This window comes from Dendropsophus ebraccatus, chromosome 2, assembly GCF_027789765.1.
Source record: "Dendropsophus ebraccatus isolate aDenEbr1 chromosome 2, aDenEbr1.pat, whole genome shotgun sequence".
NCBI lineage: Eukaryota > Metazoa > Chordata > Amphibia > Anura > Hylidae > Dendropsophus > Dendropsophus ebraccatus.
The window spans coordinates 136,608,750-136,626,170 of record NC_091455.1 but is presented as its reverse complement, the minus strand read 5'-3'; the positions used below and the strand labels follow the sequence as shown (position 1 = coordinate 136,626,170).

At 43.3% G+C, this 17,421-nt stretch overlaps 1 protein-coding gene across 1 annotated transcript in view; it reads left to right on the top strand.

Moving 5' to 3' along the window:
* CNTNAP2 (contactin associated protein 2) overlaps nucleotides 1-17,421 on the top strand; it is a 1,369,824-nt gene that overhangs the window by 562,624 nt on the left and 789,779 nt on the right. The window lies entirely within an intron of this gene.

Below are 17,421 nucleotides of genomic sequence, written 5' to 3'. Positions count from 1 at the left end.
TTCAGAGATCAGCCGCTCCGGTTCACGGAACAGCCGGTCTCTTACGCCATGTGAACATGGCCTTAGTTTGTTCTGCATATTTTGCTACTAAATGTTTTCTAAAATGCGCCCTTAAAGCGATACTGTATCCATAAAGCCACAACCTCAACCACTGGTACCGTCTATTTAATGAGAGTAAGTTCTTTCCATTTGTATTTTTTAAAATGTTCCCAGTGCCCTGGTTGGAGTACCCTCACACATCCTTTTTGTGTGGCATTTGTCAGGCCTCCAAAAAACACAAGAAAAGCTGCCAATGCGTCCTTTCCATGCATTTGCATTTGTATTTTGCAATGCCCATGTGTAAGGCATATCAAGAAACTTCCATAGACTTCCAGGTAACATTTGGCTGCTGGAGTTTTTGCAAAAAGAAAAAACGCCATGGCTTATTGGAGTTTTTCCAAAAGTTAAAGGGGTTGGCCACTTATACATTATTACCCTACTGACTTATTTAAAAAGGGTCAATACTTAGACCTATGGGACCTTGAGGGATTCAGCTGTACTTCCTCTTTGGGCAAGGTGCTCCGGCCATGCATTACAGTGTGCACATCCCTGCTGCGCTCCTCCTCCGACACCTGGAAGTTCGGCTCAGGAGTTGCATCTGATCAGCCCATGCACTGCTTCATCTGCATGCTAGGCATTTGGTACCTAGCACACAGTGGACGGGATGGAGCACTGAGGCAGGATGAGAAAGCACTGAGCAGAGACTGAATGCCTTGCACGCAGTGCCCTCTCGTCCTGCTTCTCTCCCGTTCTGTTGTGCACAGTAGTACACATCCCAGGATCCTTTGACACAGCGGGACAGGAGAGCACTGAGCAGAGACTGAATGCCTTGCACACAGTGCTCTCTCGTCCTGCCTCTCTCCCATTCTGTTGTGCTTAGCAGTACAGTACCAGGATCCTTTGACACAGCGGGACAGGAGAGCACTGCGCAGGTGTTGAATGCCTAGCACACAGTGGATGCCGGGAGGAAGAAGTTGACAGGCTGATGATCACATGCCCCTCCTGGGCCTTACTTCCACGGGACGGAGGAGGAGCACAGCGGGGACTCACACACTGTAATGCATGGCCAGAGCACCTTGCCTAAAGGGGAAGAATGGCCAAATCCCTCAAGGCCCCATAGGTCTATGTATTAACCCTTTGTAAATAAGTCAGTTTGGTAATAATATAAAAGAAGTGGCCAACAACTTTAAGGCAGTGTAAAGCCAGCCTTAGGGTAAAAATAATATCTTTTAATCTGCAGCTGCCGAGTCAATGAGGTGTGGCACTGTTTAGACAATCAATAAATAGAATAATCCGGGGGGTATTTGTAAAGACACGGAGGCAGAGCCATCTTTCCCAATGGGCAGAGTAGGCAGCTGCTCATGAGCCCATGACTCCTAGGGGGCCCCTCTGTCCTGCCCAGTAGGAAAGACAGTTCTGCGTCTGGCTGCTAATCGGCTGCTGAGGGCTGTCACCGGACACTCACAGTGACTAAATGACACATTGACATGCGTCCCCCTTACTCAAGTGGAGGCACCCAGCACAGCTATTTAGCAGTGCAGCGGTGGGAGGTTGTAGCGCTGCCTGTTATTTTTAAATGACTGTCAGTGACATGATGAAAAACAGCAAGTTTTGGAAGCCTACTGTTGCACTGCTGATCAGCTCTGATGAGGGCTGTCATGGAGCCATGGGGTCCTCAGCTGATGCCAGAACTTGTTGTAAGTAACAGGCAGCACAGTGGCCTCCTGTCACCATGCTGCTAATTAGCTGTACTGGAGTCCTACACCGGACTGAGGAGGTGGTGGAGGTCTCTGTATGGGGTGGGCAGGGGAGGGTGTGTTTGGGGGCTCAGTTCACAGCTCTGCCCAGGGGCCCATAATATTGCTAGGACGGCCCTGCAAAGAGGGTTGTGGTGTGCCACCAGGTGATGTTAGTACTGGTGTTTGCCAGCTCAGCCGAAGGTGTTAATGTCATGCTTGTTTGTATGGCTGGCTGTGTTCCCCAAATGGTTGGTAACCTGCTTGGTTGTTGCAGGTACCTTGGGCTCTTGTCACGGCAGTTCTGAGTGGCAACTGACCCACCCAGACTGTCAGTACCGCCAGCCACAGAAGGGGGAAAAATAACCCAAGGTGTGCAGTTGTGTGTGTATAGGTGCCAGTGCAGACAGAGGATGACAGAATCCCGGTAGTATAGTATAAAAATATAACAGCTTTACTGTAAGGTTTTCTTATATGGCTTACAGACAGTACTCTTGACACACTGGAGTTATTTTCCTTTGTGCTTGGAAGAGGTGCTTTAGAGATATGAGAGAGGTAGTTATAGCTGTGCTTGCAGAGTAGAAAGTAGAGTAGAGCATAGGAGTTTTCCAGAGGAGCCTTAATCCAGTGTAGCCATGTACTGTGCCAGAACTTTTAATAGATCTCTCTTTAATAGTGAAGTGTTACTTGTACTTTAGACTGTGTCTGACCACCTTCTGGCCCCTGATATTGTAAAACCCATCCCAGCAGGGTAGTACAAGCCCTAGCTGTGGGTATCTGGGTGTAGCTAGGTGTCCGAGGTGTCCCAGTTACTTGCACTGCACGATAGGATACATAGGTCTTCTATACTGGCTGCTTTGTCCTATTAAGGCTAGTTCCTCTCAGGATACTGCCCTCTCTTTTTAGATGTGTTCCTGGCATGGGTCAGGGTGTTCCTTGGTTACTACTGTCCCTGTTCTGTGCTTAGCACTGCATAGCGAAGATACTAGTAGTTGTAGAAGAAACGTTGGTCTCAAACTGCATCTGGTGACTAGACTAGACTGAACTGCTTACACCCTCCCACACAGAGCTAACTCCTTCTACAGGTGGTGAGTATGTGTAGAGAGTAAGAATAGGTTGAGAAAGAGAAAGCACCTCCTATTGTTTAGCACAAAACACATAGTACAGATAAAACATTAACTCATGACCTTCCTCAGCTGTACATATAAATAAGTACATAAGAAATACTGACACCTAGTGGGGAAACTATAAATATCACATCCACCACTTAACCTGAGAGAAAGCTTGATGACAGGTGCACAGAACACCAACAGTGGGACACCACCCGGTGGGGAGAAAGAAAAGAAAGTCGTCACAGGCCTAGGGAATGGATGCTCTAGGCCACGCCTCAACATCTCAGCTGCTGCAGATTAAAATATCATTTTTTACCCTAACCAAGTCACCGGGCACATTTAAAAAGACACGGATGGGAAGGATTTATTTTCATCATATGGATGGTACTAACAGTTTATGGGTGTGGGTTGGTGGATGCAGTATTGCTTTAACATACTATGTCACTAAGGGGAAAATTAACTAAAACTGGCATTTCATACACCAGTATTACCAAACCAATCTATAAAACAGTTTAAATTATAACTAATCTGTCAGACCATGGGATGCTATGCGACCTGAAGCTAATCTCTAGCCACCTTTTGCACCATTTTTAAAAAGTGACTAGAGGAAGGAAAGTTTTTCAAAAATTCTACATAATTATGGAAGGGGAGCACACCTAACAGCCTTATTTGTGTAACTTTAATACATGCACTATATTTTTAGAAGAGAGTCTAGGGTAAGAATATATGGAGTAATTATTCAACCTCAAATGTAAAACTAGATTCAATTTCTTGATCAAAAATTCATTAACTACTGTGAATAGCCTATTTTAGGCCTCAAAGGGCTATCCTTGCCTGGTCGTTTAGGGCATATAGACAAGATATATGCCATAACTGCCAAGATGTGAATAACTACTTCTTGACCAAACTATTGGTTCTTTCTTTCTTTCTTTCTTTCTTTCTTTCTTTCTTTCTTTCTTTCTTTCTTTCTTTCTTTCTTTCTTTCTTTCTTTCGATAGACAGAGTTGCTGAATTGGTGTTACAATTCTAGTATAATGATTTTGTTCCTTTATGATGTTCAACAAATGGTACAAGGATTATAGGATAATTTTAGAATTCAAGCAATCTTTTGGTCTCATCTATAGTAAACTGTCAGTGCACAGCTGACAGACAGCCTATTAAGTCTAGCTTTTATCAGGGCCTAAAAGGCTTTCATACATAGCTTCTATAGCAACCCACTGACACCTCATAACCAATTTGTAGTTGCATCAATGGGTTGTTACTGACCATGACATTTAAGAGGTTAAGTGGCTGTCATCACAAAAGGATTATTAGGAAAGGAGCTTTACCCAGCATGGAACACCCAGGCTTCACAGCTTCCTCCATTGAGCCCTAAAAAGGTGCATGACGGGGGATAAAAGCACCTAATGGCAGCGAAAACCAGATATTGGCAGTCACTAAATATACTATTTAAATACAGATCCAAGACCCACGTCACAGAAAAAAGAAATCATATGTTTAATTTTAGTGGGGCTAATATTCATCTAAATCCATGTTAAAACCAAAGCGCATATTTTGTAGCCCAAATTCAAGGATCTGCCTTGGACTTCTACCATGGAACCGTGACAAAACCATAATGTGACAGTACATTTAAATACATTGTGGACACTCATGTCTGGCATAGGATAACTGGGTCCTAGTAAATTCAATATTGTACTTTTAACAAATGACACGACAAGATAACTGACATCAAATCAATTCTTATATTGTGCTTTTCATAAAAAACAATTGTTTTCAAAGTAAATTCCAACCTTTATAGCAAATAATGACACTGACAAGTGCGGATACATCAATGGGGCTCAGTCTTCACGTCCTGTGTGGACACTCTAAAGTCCATGTATCCTTCAAGGCAGAGACCTCTGTTCCATCTGCAAGGCCATAATTTGAACATACTGGGGGAGATTTATGAAAGGTTGTAAATATACACCTGGTGTAAACTGCCCACAGCAACCAATCACAGCTCAGCTTTCAACTCTAGTAAAATAAAAGCTGAGATGTGATTGGTTTCTGTGGGCAGTTTACACCAGGTGTATATTTACACCCTTTCATAAATCTCTCCCTCTGTATTTTAAACTGCCTATAATAACTGTACCCCACTGGTAATAACTATGTTTGATTTACAAGACACTTAAGTATTTATTATTGAAACATAAAGAAATTAAGACAAGTATGTTGAATATGGCATGGTACTGAAGCTCCCAATTACTTTGAATGAGAGATTTACAGTATAAGGCTATGTTCACACAACGTAAGTTCTATGGGAATCATGACCGTTGTTACAACTTACAACGGCCGTGATTCCCACGGAACTTATGTAGTGCTGCCTTCTGAGGGAATCCCGGCCGGAGTGTATACACATAGTATACACTATGGCCAGGATCCCTAGCAGCGCAGTAAAAAAATGACATGTTAGTTTTCTGCAGCCATTATTCATTGAATAGCGGCCACAGAAAACCATGTCAGTGCACACAGTGCAGCGAGTGGCTCTGGCCGCTCGATCCATTGTGTGCATTGGTGAGTTCTGATGTGGGCACGCATGGATGCACCCGCATCAGAACTTAGCGGCGCTAAAGATCATCTAGCCGGTACTGCACTACCGGCCGGGATGGTCTTTTTAGAAACGGCCGGTCTCATACGTAGTGAGAACATAGCCTAAGGTTATGTTTACACAACATATTTTTTGTATTAATCATGGCCGTTGTTGCACATTGGAACAACGGCCATGATTAATACAAAATATACATTGCATTAAAAATTAATGGGATCTCTGCCGAAAAGTATACACATAGTACATGCTCCAACCAGAATCGCTAGCGGGCGCAGTAAAAACTGATATGCCAGTTTTGTGTGACCGCTATTCATTGAATAGCGGCCTAAGCCAGGCAGGTCACAAAATGGACAGTGCGGATCCGGCTTCACTCTCTATTGTGCTCAATGGCGAATTGGAATGCATGCGCACACGGAATAGAATTGAAGTTTATCCCGGCCGATACTGGACACCGGCCATTCTATGACAAGGCCGTTGTCATACTTAGTGTGAACCCAGCCTAATTGTATGAAAAAAAAGTGACACCTCAAGTCAAGGGTTTCTGTTTTTGACAGTGCCATTGCATGTTTTTTGAAGCAGAAATTGTACAGTTGCAGCAATAAAAAAACATGTTTATGAGCCATGTGAAGATATCCTTAGACATCCTTGCCTTGGCAAGAATTTACCCCAAAACTTTGTTCAGCATTATTGCAAAAAAACCTAAATGTATTTAGTAGTTTCTCCCCTATTTTATATTATTTCCGTATATCTATAGCTGTTTTAAGATAACATAAAGGAAACAATGTTATTCTAATATATGCCTGAATATTCTTGTTGCTGTGGAACACTGATGCCCTGAATTAAAACACTGTGGGCAGGCTGAAAGGAAGAAGTCTTATTTTATTGAATAGAATTTCTCCAATATCTCATAGTGTTGAGAGGATGAGTGATAAAGCAATCTGAATTGTGTCATAATGTTACATGCGACATTTACTTCTTGATTTCTGTATAGCTCAGCTAGAGACAAAATTAAGACTACAATATTTTTCTTATTCTGTATTATACAATATTTATAAAAATTGTGTGAATATTATCTGCTCAACCTTGGTTTGTACTACTATATATCCCAGTAATGGTAAGCAAAAGTAATATTTACCAAACTATCCCAATGATGTACTAAAATCATCCTTCATTTCATTTCCTATGCTGCTGTCTATGTTATTTTTCTCTACAGTGAAAAGAGACTAGAATATAATATGGGTGCTTTAGATAAGCTGACCATTCAAGCAATAGGATAGTGCATTAGGGCCATATCCGACCCATGCCCCTTGGGAATTTAGAATATTAACCAAAGTGCCTGTTAAATAATAAATAAAAGAATTAAAAGAATTGCAAGAAATAAAGCTACTTAACCAGGTCAAAGCCAATTTTCGTTTTTGCACTTTTGCTTTTTCCACTTTATGTTTAAAAGGCCATAGCGCTTACATTTTTTCACCTAGAGACCCACATGAGCCCTTATTTTTTTGCTAAACCAATTGTACTTTGCAATGACAGGCATTATTTTTCCATAACATATGCTGCGAAACTGGAAAAAAAATCATTTGCGCTGTGAAATTGAAAAAAAAGAGGAATTTGTTTTGATTTCGGGGAGTTTTGCATTTACACCATTCGCCCTATGGTAAAACTGACTTGTTATGCATGTTCCTCAAGTCATTATGATTACAACGATATGTAACATGTATAACTTTTATATTATCTGATGGCTTGTAAAAAATTCAAACCATTGTTAACAAATATATGTTCTTTAAAATCGCTCTATTCCTAGGCTTATAGCGCTTTTATCCTTTGGTCTATGGGGCTGTGTGAGGTGTCATTTCTTTTTTGCGCCATGACATGTACTTTCTATCGGTACCTTGATTGAGCATATACGACTTTTTGATCACTTTTTATTACATTTTTTCTGGATTTGATGCGACCAAAAATGTGCAATTTTGCACTTTGGAATTTTTTTGCGCTTACACCGTTTATCGTGCGAGATCAGGAATGTGATTGATTAATAGTTTGGGTGATTACGCGCGCGGCGATACTAAATATGTTTATTTATTTGTTTTTTTATTTATTTATATTTATAAAATAGGAAAAGGGGGATGATTTGGACTTTTAATAGGGGAGGGGATTTTTTATTAATAAAAAAACATTTTTACTTTTATTTTTACTTTAACTAGAAGTCCCCCTGGGGGACTTGTATATAAACAGCACTGATCTCTCATAGAGATCAATGCTGTGTATATACACAGCAAAGATCAATCAGATTGGTCATAGATTGCTATGGCCTGCTGCAGGCCACAGCAATCTATTGCCGAGCTGGGATAAGCGTCATTCTGACGCTGAGGCCCAGCACGGGCAGAAGAAAGATCCGTCCCACTAGACACAAGGGACATGTGGATCAAAGCCTCTTAGTGCAGCTGTCAGGTTTGACAGCTGCACTTAGAGCAGTGCTTCCCAACCTTTTCCACCTCGCGACACCCCTCGGAAAAAAAAAATTTCCTCGGGGCACCCCTACTAAATAATGTTCTACAAAATAAGAAAAACGTCATACAGTGACTCACAGGTGACGTCTTATTTGATCTGAGGCCTCACTTTCACTTTTCCTCTCCATCCGGCCCAGACCTCCATGATGATTTCTTCCAGCTACTTTTCATCTCTTCAGAACCTGCAAGAAAAACAATTTAGGCTCCACACATTTCTAGCAACTTCCTTTCCTTTCTCCCTCCTGTAGGCTCCCAAAGTAACTGCGCTGTTTGGTGTTATGTGCAGTAAAGCGAGTAGGAATGTGGGATGCCCCCTGTATGTAGGATCCCCTGCTGTGCCCCCATATACTAATAATGCCCCCAGAGGTTGCCCCGTGAACTAATAATGCCCCCAGAGGTGCCCCCATGAACTAATAATGCCCCCAGATGTTCCCCCATAAACTAATAATGCCCCCATGAGCTAATAATGCCCTCAGAGGTGCCCCCCATGAACTAATAATGCCTCCAGAAGTGCCCCCATGAACCAATAATTCCCCCATAGGTTCCCCCATATACTAATAATGCCCCCAGAGGTGCCCCAATGAGCTAATAATGCCCCCAGAGGTGCCCCCATATACTAATATTGCCCCCAGAGGTGCCCCCATATACTAATAATGCCCCCAGAGGTGCCCCCAAATACTAATAATGCCCCCAGAGGTGCCCCCATGAACTAATAATGCCCCCAGAGGTGCCCCCATATACTAATAATGCCCCCAAAGGTGCCCCCATATACTAATAATGCCCCCAGAGGTGCCCCCCATGAACTAATAATGCCCCCTGCTCTGCCCCTAAAAAAAACAAATATCCTACTCACCTAATCCGCGCTGTGGCTGCAGGCAGAAGCTCTCCTCCTCCTCTTCTGGCTTCATCTTCTGAGCCGCATGGACTGGACCTCCGGCAGGCCGGCTTTAGTAACACTACGTATATGTCCGGCCGCATGTTTTTGCGGCCGGACACATACGTGTTAAACTCCGGCTGGGAATTTACGCAAGTTGCGGCCGGCTACGTACGGACCGTGAACATACGCCCGTAGTCTACTTATGCTTCCCGAGCGCCCTACGTAGCGATCTGATAGCGGTCTTTTACTTGGAAATCTTCGCCTAGCCCCGGACACCCCACAGAACCTTTTGGATCGGCAAAGAAAAGTGGAAAAATGAAGAAATCGCCACTATGTATGGGACAGCATGTTACGCTACGGGCGTAAGTTACGGCATTTTCAACCTCAAACAATGGTCTGGTTAATTTTTTACGGCGCCGTGTACGATCCGGGCGTAAGTTCGTACATAGTGTGAACTGTGCAGCCGTACATCGTATACTTTCCATCGTACGCAAACTATGTAAATCTCTGCCCGCTTATTCACGGAACGCGCTACGTCCGGAGACTTACGTAGTGTGAACATAGCCTCAAAGTGTATTTGAGGGGACTGTGTGTTAGAATGCCCCACAAAGCACCCCATTTCAGAAACTGCACCCCCTAAACTCTGCAAAAGCATAACCAGAAAGTTTTTTAACCCTTTAGGGAAGGCACAGTAATAAAAGCTAAGTGTGTAAGAAATTTGAATTTTTTTTTTTTGTGCAGAGATTTTATTGTAATCCAATATTTTTCATAATTATAAACTTATTACCAGAGAAATGTACCCCAATACTGATTGCCCCGTTTCTGCAGTTTATAGAAATACCCCATATGTGGCCCTAATGCGCTATTTGATGCAACCACAAGCCGCAGATATATAGGAGCGCCTAGTGAATTTCAACGCCTGTTTTATTTGGTCATTTTTGACTGTACCACTTTAGGTTGGCAGAGGCTCTGGGGTGCCAAAACCTAAAAAACACCCCTAAAGGGACACCATTTAGAAAACGACACCCCTCGAGGAATGTAACAAGGGGTGCAGTGAGCATTTGGACCCCACAGGTGCTTCACAGATTTTCAGAACAATGTGGCGTGAAAAAAAATATATATATATATTTCTTACACTAAAACGTTGTTCTAGCCTTCAATTTTTCATTTTCTTAAAGAGATAAAATAAAAATAAAAAAAAACACAAAGCATGTAGTGCAGTTTCTGCCAAGTACGGAAATACCCCACATGTGGACATAAAGTGCCAAGCGGGCGCAGGACGAGCCTCCAAAGGGAAGGAGCGCCAATTGGCTTTTTGAAGCTGAATTTCATTGGAATGAAATTTAAGGGCCATGTCACATTTACAGAGCCCTCGTGCTGCCAAAACACTGGAAACCCCCCACAAGTGACCCCATTCTGGAAACTACACCCCTCAAGGAGTCTAACAAGGGGTGCAGTGAGCCTATGGACCCCACTGGTGACGGGCACAAATGTGGAACAATGTGACGTGAAAGTGAAAATTTTAATTTTTTCACTTTCACGGCACAAATGTGCCCATCATCAAGGGGTCCATATCCTCATTGCACCCCTTGTTAGATTCCTTGAGGGGTGTAATTTCCAGAATGGGGTCACTTGTGGGGGGTTTTCTAGTGTTTTGGCAGCACAAGGGCTCTGTAAATGCGACATGGTGTTCATCTTCCATTCTGGCCAAATCCAGCCTCCAAATTCCAAATGGCGCTCCTTCCCTTCGGAGGCTTGCCCTGCGCCCACATGGCGCTTTATGTCCACATTTTCTACATGCTGAACATCCCTGTAGCTACTGATAAGTGTATAATATACACTTATCAGCTGCTAGGGGGCAGTATTCCGGAAAAAGCCAGAAAAAGCCGAAGTTAGACGACGAGGAACCCGAAAAAAAGCCGAAGGGGACCACCGGAAATAGCCAAAGAGGACGATGCGAGAAGAGGACGCCGCGGACCCGGAAGACACCGATCGGGACCCCGGATCCAGTGAGTATGGCCCAAATACCTGCTCTTGACCCCTCAGCTACCTAGCTGAGGGGTCCAGAACAGGTATTTTACACGTTTGGGGCACTTATACCGCCGTGATTGGCCAGTCGGTTATAGCAGGCCATCTTCCCCGATCACTGTGTGTGTACACACAGCGATCGGGGAAACCGCGGGCGTACATTTACGTCCATTTGCGTTAAGGCACGGACCTCGGGGGCGTAAATGTACGCCCGCGGTCGTTAAGCGGTTAATTTTAAAAGTTGGGTTGTCAGTTAAAGATCCCAAAATAGCCTTACGGACCGGACCAAATTTCAGAAATATGAGCTGTGTCACTTTATCCATTAATAACTTCGGGATGCTTTTACCTATCCTGCTGATTCAGCGATTATTTTCTTGTGACATGTTAAACTTTGTATTTCTGGTAAATTGGAGTCGATACTTAAGACCTATCTTTATGGAAAAATCCAGAAAAAAACATTGAAAAATTTAGAAAAAATGCATTTTTCTAACTTTGAAATGTAGCGTTATTAAGGAAAATGGTTTTGCCACATAAATTAGATATTAAATAGCATTACCAATATGTCTACTTTATGTTGACGGCATTTATTAAACTTGCTTTCAATTTATTAGGACAATAGAAAGCTTCAAAGTTTAGCAGCATTTTCCCAAATTTTCGCAAGAATTTCAAAATCTGATTTACGTTTGAAGTGTATATGAGGAGACTCTTTGTTATGAAGCCCCACAAAGCACCCCATTTCAGAAACTGCCCCCCCTCCCAACTGTGCAAAAGCACATCCAGAAAGTGTTTTAACCCTTTAGGTGAGTCACAGAAATAAAAGCTAAGTGTGTAAGAAAATTTTAATTTTCTGTGCAGAAATGTTATTGTAATCCAATATCTTTCATTATTATAAACCTATTACCAGACAAATGCACCATAAAATTTATTGCCCCATTTCTGCAGTTTATAGAAATACCTCATATGTGGCCCTATTGCGCTATTTGACGCAAGCACAAGCCTCAGATACAAAGGAGCGCCTAGTGAATTTCAACGCCTCAGTTATATTTGGTCATTTTTGACTGTACCACTTCAGGTTGGCAGAGGCTCTGGGCTTCCAAAACGTAAAAATACCCCTAAAGGAATTTAACAAGGGGTGCGGTGACCATCTAGACCCCACAGGTGCTTCACAGATTTTCAGAACAATGTGGCGTAAAAATTAATTATTTTTTTTACTAAGACGTTGTTCTAGCCTTCAATTTTTTATTTTTACAAGGGGATAAAAGAAAAACAAAACACAAAACGTTTAGCGCAGTTTCTTCTGAGTACGTAAATACACCACATTTGGACATAAAGTGCCAAGCAGGCGCAGGACAGGCCTCCAAAAGGAAGGAGCACCAATAGGCGTTTGGAGCTGGATTTGACTGGAGGGCCATGTCGCATTTACAAAGCCCACGTGCTGCCAAAACAGTAGAAAACCCTCATAAGTGACCCCATTCTGGAAACTAAACCCCTCAAGGAATATAACAAGGTGTGCAGTGAGCATATTAATCCCACTGTGGGTGGGCACAATTGTGGAATAATGTGACGTGAAAGTGAAAATTTAAATTTTTTCACTTTCATGGCACAAATGTGGCCGTCATTAAGGGGTCCATATCCTCACTGCACCCCTTGTTAGATTCCTTGAGGGTGTAGTTTCCAGAATGGGGTCATTTGTGGGGGGGGGGGTCCACTGTTTTGGCAGCACAAAGGCTTTTTAAATGTGACATGGCGTATATCATCCATTCTACCCAAATTCAGCCTCCAAAATCCAAATGGCGCTCCTTCCCTTCAGAGGCTTGTCCTGCATCCACATGGTGCTTTATGTCTACATGTAGGGTATTTATGGACTTGGGGGAAATTGTTCTACACATTTTGTGTCCCCCCCCCCCCCCAACCCTTTGTAAAAATGAAAAATTCAAGGCTTGACCAACATTACATTCCTTGAGTCTCCATAATGTGGTCACTTGTGGGGGGTTTCAACTGTCTTGGCAACACGGGCCTTTTTAATACAACATTGCCCTTGAAAATCCATTTCTGCCAAATCCAGCCTCTCAAAGCCAAATGGCGCTCCTTCCCTTTGGAGGCTCATCTTGCGGCAGCATGGCGCCTTATGTCCACATGTGGAGTATTTCCGTATTTGGGGGAAATTGCTCTACACATTTTTTTTTTTTTTTTTATCTTTTAACCCCTTGTGAAAATGAAAAATAATCAAGACTAGATCAATGATTTAGTGTACAAATAAAAAAAAATTACACTAAATGTTGGTCTAGCCTTGATTTTTTTCATTTTCACAAGGGGTTAAAAGAGAACATGAATGTAAAAGTTGTAGGGTAATTACCCTGAGTACGAAAATACCCCACATGTGGACATAATGTGCCACATGGGGAAAGGGCAAGCCACCAAAGGGACAAAGCGCCATTTAGAGGCTGGAATGGAGGATGGAGGCCATGTTGCATTTACAAAGCCTCTGTGCTGTCAGGACAGAGAAAACCCCCCACAAGCGACCCCATTCTGGAAAATACACTCCTTAAGGAATCTAACAAGGGGTGCAGTGAGCATATGAACCCCACATATGTGACGGACACATATGTAGAACATGTGCTGTGAAAATGAAAAATACAATTTTTTTCCTTTTCATAGCACAAATGTGCCAGTCACCAGAGGGCCATATCTCTGCTGCACCCACTGTTAGATTCCTTATGGGGTGTAGTTTCCAGAATGGTGTCACATGTGGGGAGGCTTTTACTGTCTTAGCAGTACAGGGGCTGTGTAATTGCATCATGGCAAGCATCTAATGGGAATGGCGGCTATGCCTGTTTAGTTGGGGAAAAGGGACAATTTTTTATTTATTTGTGGGTATCAGGCCAATTATTAGTTTATACAGTTGAAAAGGACAGGAATCCATCAAATTAAACCTGTGTTGATCCAGAGGAAGGCAAAAAGCCCTTGTGAAGCAGACGACAGTAGCCTCATCACAGGAAAAATATTCCCTTCCTTCCCGACTCCAAAATGGCTGTTAGAATAATCCCTGGATCAACGTGACCCCTGAAATAGGAATAAGGGAAAGATTAGGACAGGGTGATTAGGGCAGGTGTCACACTGGAAAATGGTGTCCTTCCTGATCCCCCTGTTACACCACACTCTGCACTTTTTCTGGCATATCCCATTTTCCAGTGTGCAGGATGTCACCTGGAAAATGTTGTCCTGGTGCGATACGGGGTCCTTCATATCCAGAATACTGGGTCCGCTCCATGGCTGCTAAATATTAGGGCTAATTACTGCTTCTGATTTTTTCAGATTGTGCCACAAGCTACAGTAGCTCGGGCAACGAGGGACCAGAAAAGGGGGTGCTCGTATAAAAGTTATCCCCACACAGGGGGTAACCTTTATCCAGCAGTGGGAAGATGAGTTCCCCAATGACCTTCCCACTAACTCAGAGGATGGGGGGGCATTCTGGGGGCTGGATTCGGGTGTCCCTTCCTTCATACACTCTAAGGGTACGTGCACACTGCGTAATGGCGACAGATAACCCGTCGCGTATTCCGCAGCTGGCACCCGCCGGCGGACTGATGAGGGTGCCCGCATGTCCGCACATGTCATAGACTCCATTCTATGCATGCTCATTCTTTGGAAGGAAGACAGAATCCGCCCATGCATAGAATGGAGTCTATGACACAGGTGGAGGCCCTCGTGCCCGCATCAGTCGGCCAGCGGGTGCCAGCTGCAGAATGTGTGATGGGTTATCTGTCGCCATTTCGCAGTGTGCACATACCTTAAATCTGTAAGTGTACCCTGAGGTACTCTTACAGAGTTTGTAGAATTTCACGCCATACTGTGATCTCTTATTGGGATGACGTGTCTGGGGGGTAGCCTAAGGCGTTCTCCTTGGACGCCTAGGTGGATTTTCATCATCACTGGATGATGATGATGATTAGGATGAATGGAGGAAAGAAGGATCCCCCGATTCATCCTCACTGGCTGTTTTGGTGTCGGAGGCAATAATAGCGCATGCCTCCACCGCCAAAAACATCCTGTGGGCCATTTTATACGGGATTAGTATATGGGGTATGTAAATGTGTAATGTAGTGTAGTGTAAAACTTTATTTCGTGTAGTGTAATGTAGTGTTTTTTACATTTTTTATTTAACAGTAAGAAAAAAAAAAACCTATGCCAACAAAGGAGTTGCTAATAAATACCGCACTTATGTGCGCCACTTATCAGCAGACAGGATATAGGGGGGGGGGGAGCCCCTACAGCAAGAAAGAGGAGTTGCTAATCAGCGGTCAGCGGCGGTAGGGTGCATAAAAAAATGGAGAAAAAACACTGCCTACAACCCTGTTGCTGCTGATAAGTCTATTATATACACTTATCTGCCGCTAGGGGACAGTAGAAGACTAAAATCCGGAAAAAGCTGAAGATAGGCGACGGGGAGCTGTGAAAAGCCGAAGATAGACGACGAGTGCCGGAAAAAGACGAAGATAGACGACGCGGACATCGGGATCAGATGAGTATGAGCCAATACCTGCTCTGAACACCTCAGCTACCTAACTGAGGTGTTCAGAGCAAATACTTACACATTTTTAAACATATATCGCCGTGATCACAGCGATCAGGACCGTGGCACTGTGGCCACCATTACTTATAACAGTAATGGCGGTTGATGCTGTCTCGGGCAGCACCAACCGCCATTGCTTTCCGCGTCATCACCGATGACCCGGAAAGCTAAAGATAGCTGCTATTAGCTGATCTGAACTGATCAGCCAATAGCCACGATCGTCGGCATGGTGGTGGTGGGGGAGATATTATGTATTATAGCACCTGCACCGATCGGGACCCGGCTGGGCGCGGTGCGCTCTTAAAGGGCCCGTGTATCTGTACGGCACAGGTCCTTGAGTGACAGGGATCCATGCTGTACTGGTACGGCATGGGTCCTTAAGAAGTTAAAATGTCACTGTCGTTTAACTTCCCCCCCCCCCCCCTAAAATATTAGATCAGTTGATTCTAAACCCATTATATTTTATTAATTTAATTCCATTGCTTCACCCTGCAAAGCCTCTTTATAAATTTCTCCACCAGGGGGAGCTTTTTCTTAGATTTAGCCTCCTCGTTTACAAATGTGAAAATCTTGACTGATTTAAAATGAAAAAAAAAAAAAAAAGTAAAGATTTCTTAAAGGGGTAGTTCGGCGGTAAAACATGATTCACAGAATAACACACATTACAAAGTTATACAACTTTGTAATGTATGTTATGTCCCACCCATGTACCCGGAAGTGTAGTGCATTATACATGCCTGATCCGTGCTGACACGCGTCCGCCATCTTGTGCCAAACGTCATCTTCGGCCAGCCGGCCCGAACACCTTTGATCTTCCCTAGTGCCGGCAGCGTCATCAGCTGCTCAGCCGCAATTGGCTGAGCATAACTGTGCTCGGCCAATCGCGGCTCAGTGGCTGATGACGCGGCCGGCACTCGGGAAGATCGAAGGTGTTCGGGCCGGCCGGCCTAAGATGACGTTTGGCACAAGATGGCGGACGCGTGTCGGCACGGATCAGGTACTGTATGTATAAAACACTACACTTTCGGGTACACGGGTGGGGGTGGTGGGACACGGGGATGGGGGCCATTTACAGACATAACATGCATTACAGAGTTGTATAACTTTGTAATGTGTGTTATTCTGTGAATAATTTTTTACCGCCGCACTACCCCTTTTACTCTCTCCCTCCTGCCATTTCATTAATAGGAGAGAGTTGTGGGTGGACAATGAAGCACTGAGCCATGGCCCCTGGGCACTGTTAAGATGTTAATAGCGAGGGATCTGCTGGTTTATATCCTTTTTTTTTTTTTTTTTTTAAGCCAGTTTAAACACATTTAAAAATGTTTCTATTGAAGGGCAACTTATTTAACTGTGATAACACCTTCACAGTTGCACCTGAATTTATTGCTCTTGTGGCACACTTTCCAGTGTTCACCATTTATTCTTTTGCACAATTTACTGTTTATATGCAGAATAGACCTGTGCTACTTGCTACCTGCAGTGCAAGATAGTGCTTTTAAATATTTTAATAGAAATAAAAAAAGTTTTCATTTTTCTGTGACAAATTAATCACATTGAAATGGTTTCAACATTTTATTGCAGAATTATTGCTTTGTAGCCTAACTAATTATAATAAAGTATGTTTGCACTGGAACTATGTAGGAATTGCAAGGAGTAATGAATTAGACGTAATATTGTTCGTTTTTTCCTGAAAAGATGTCAGCTGTAAACAACATGCAGTAATTAAAATGTGGAAAGTCTGATAACGTTAAAGAAAAGTTTATAACATGTCAAGGTAAAACTTAGGACACTCGTATGTGGCAAAACCATGTGCATAAACGCTTTTTCAATTGCAGAGATGTAATGGCTTCATACGAAGGAATCATTGGCAGTCTGTGTGCCACTGTGCGTCCTACTGTATTATCAAGATATTATGCCTTTGAAGCTTGCATCCTTCATAATATGGGATTCAAACAA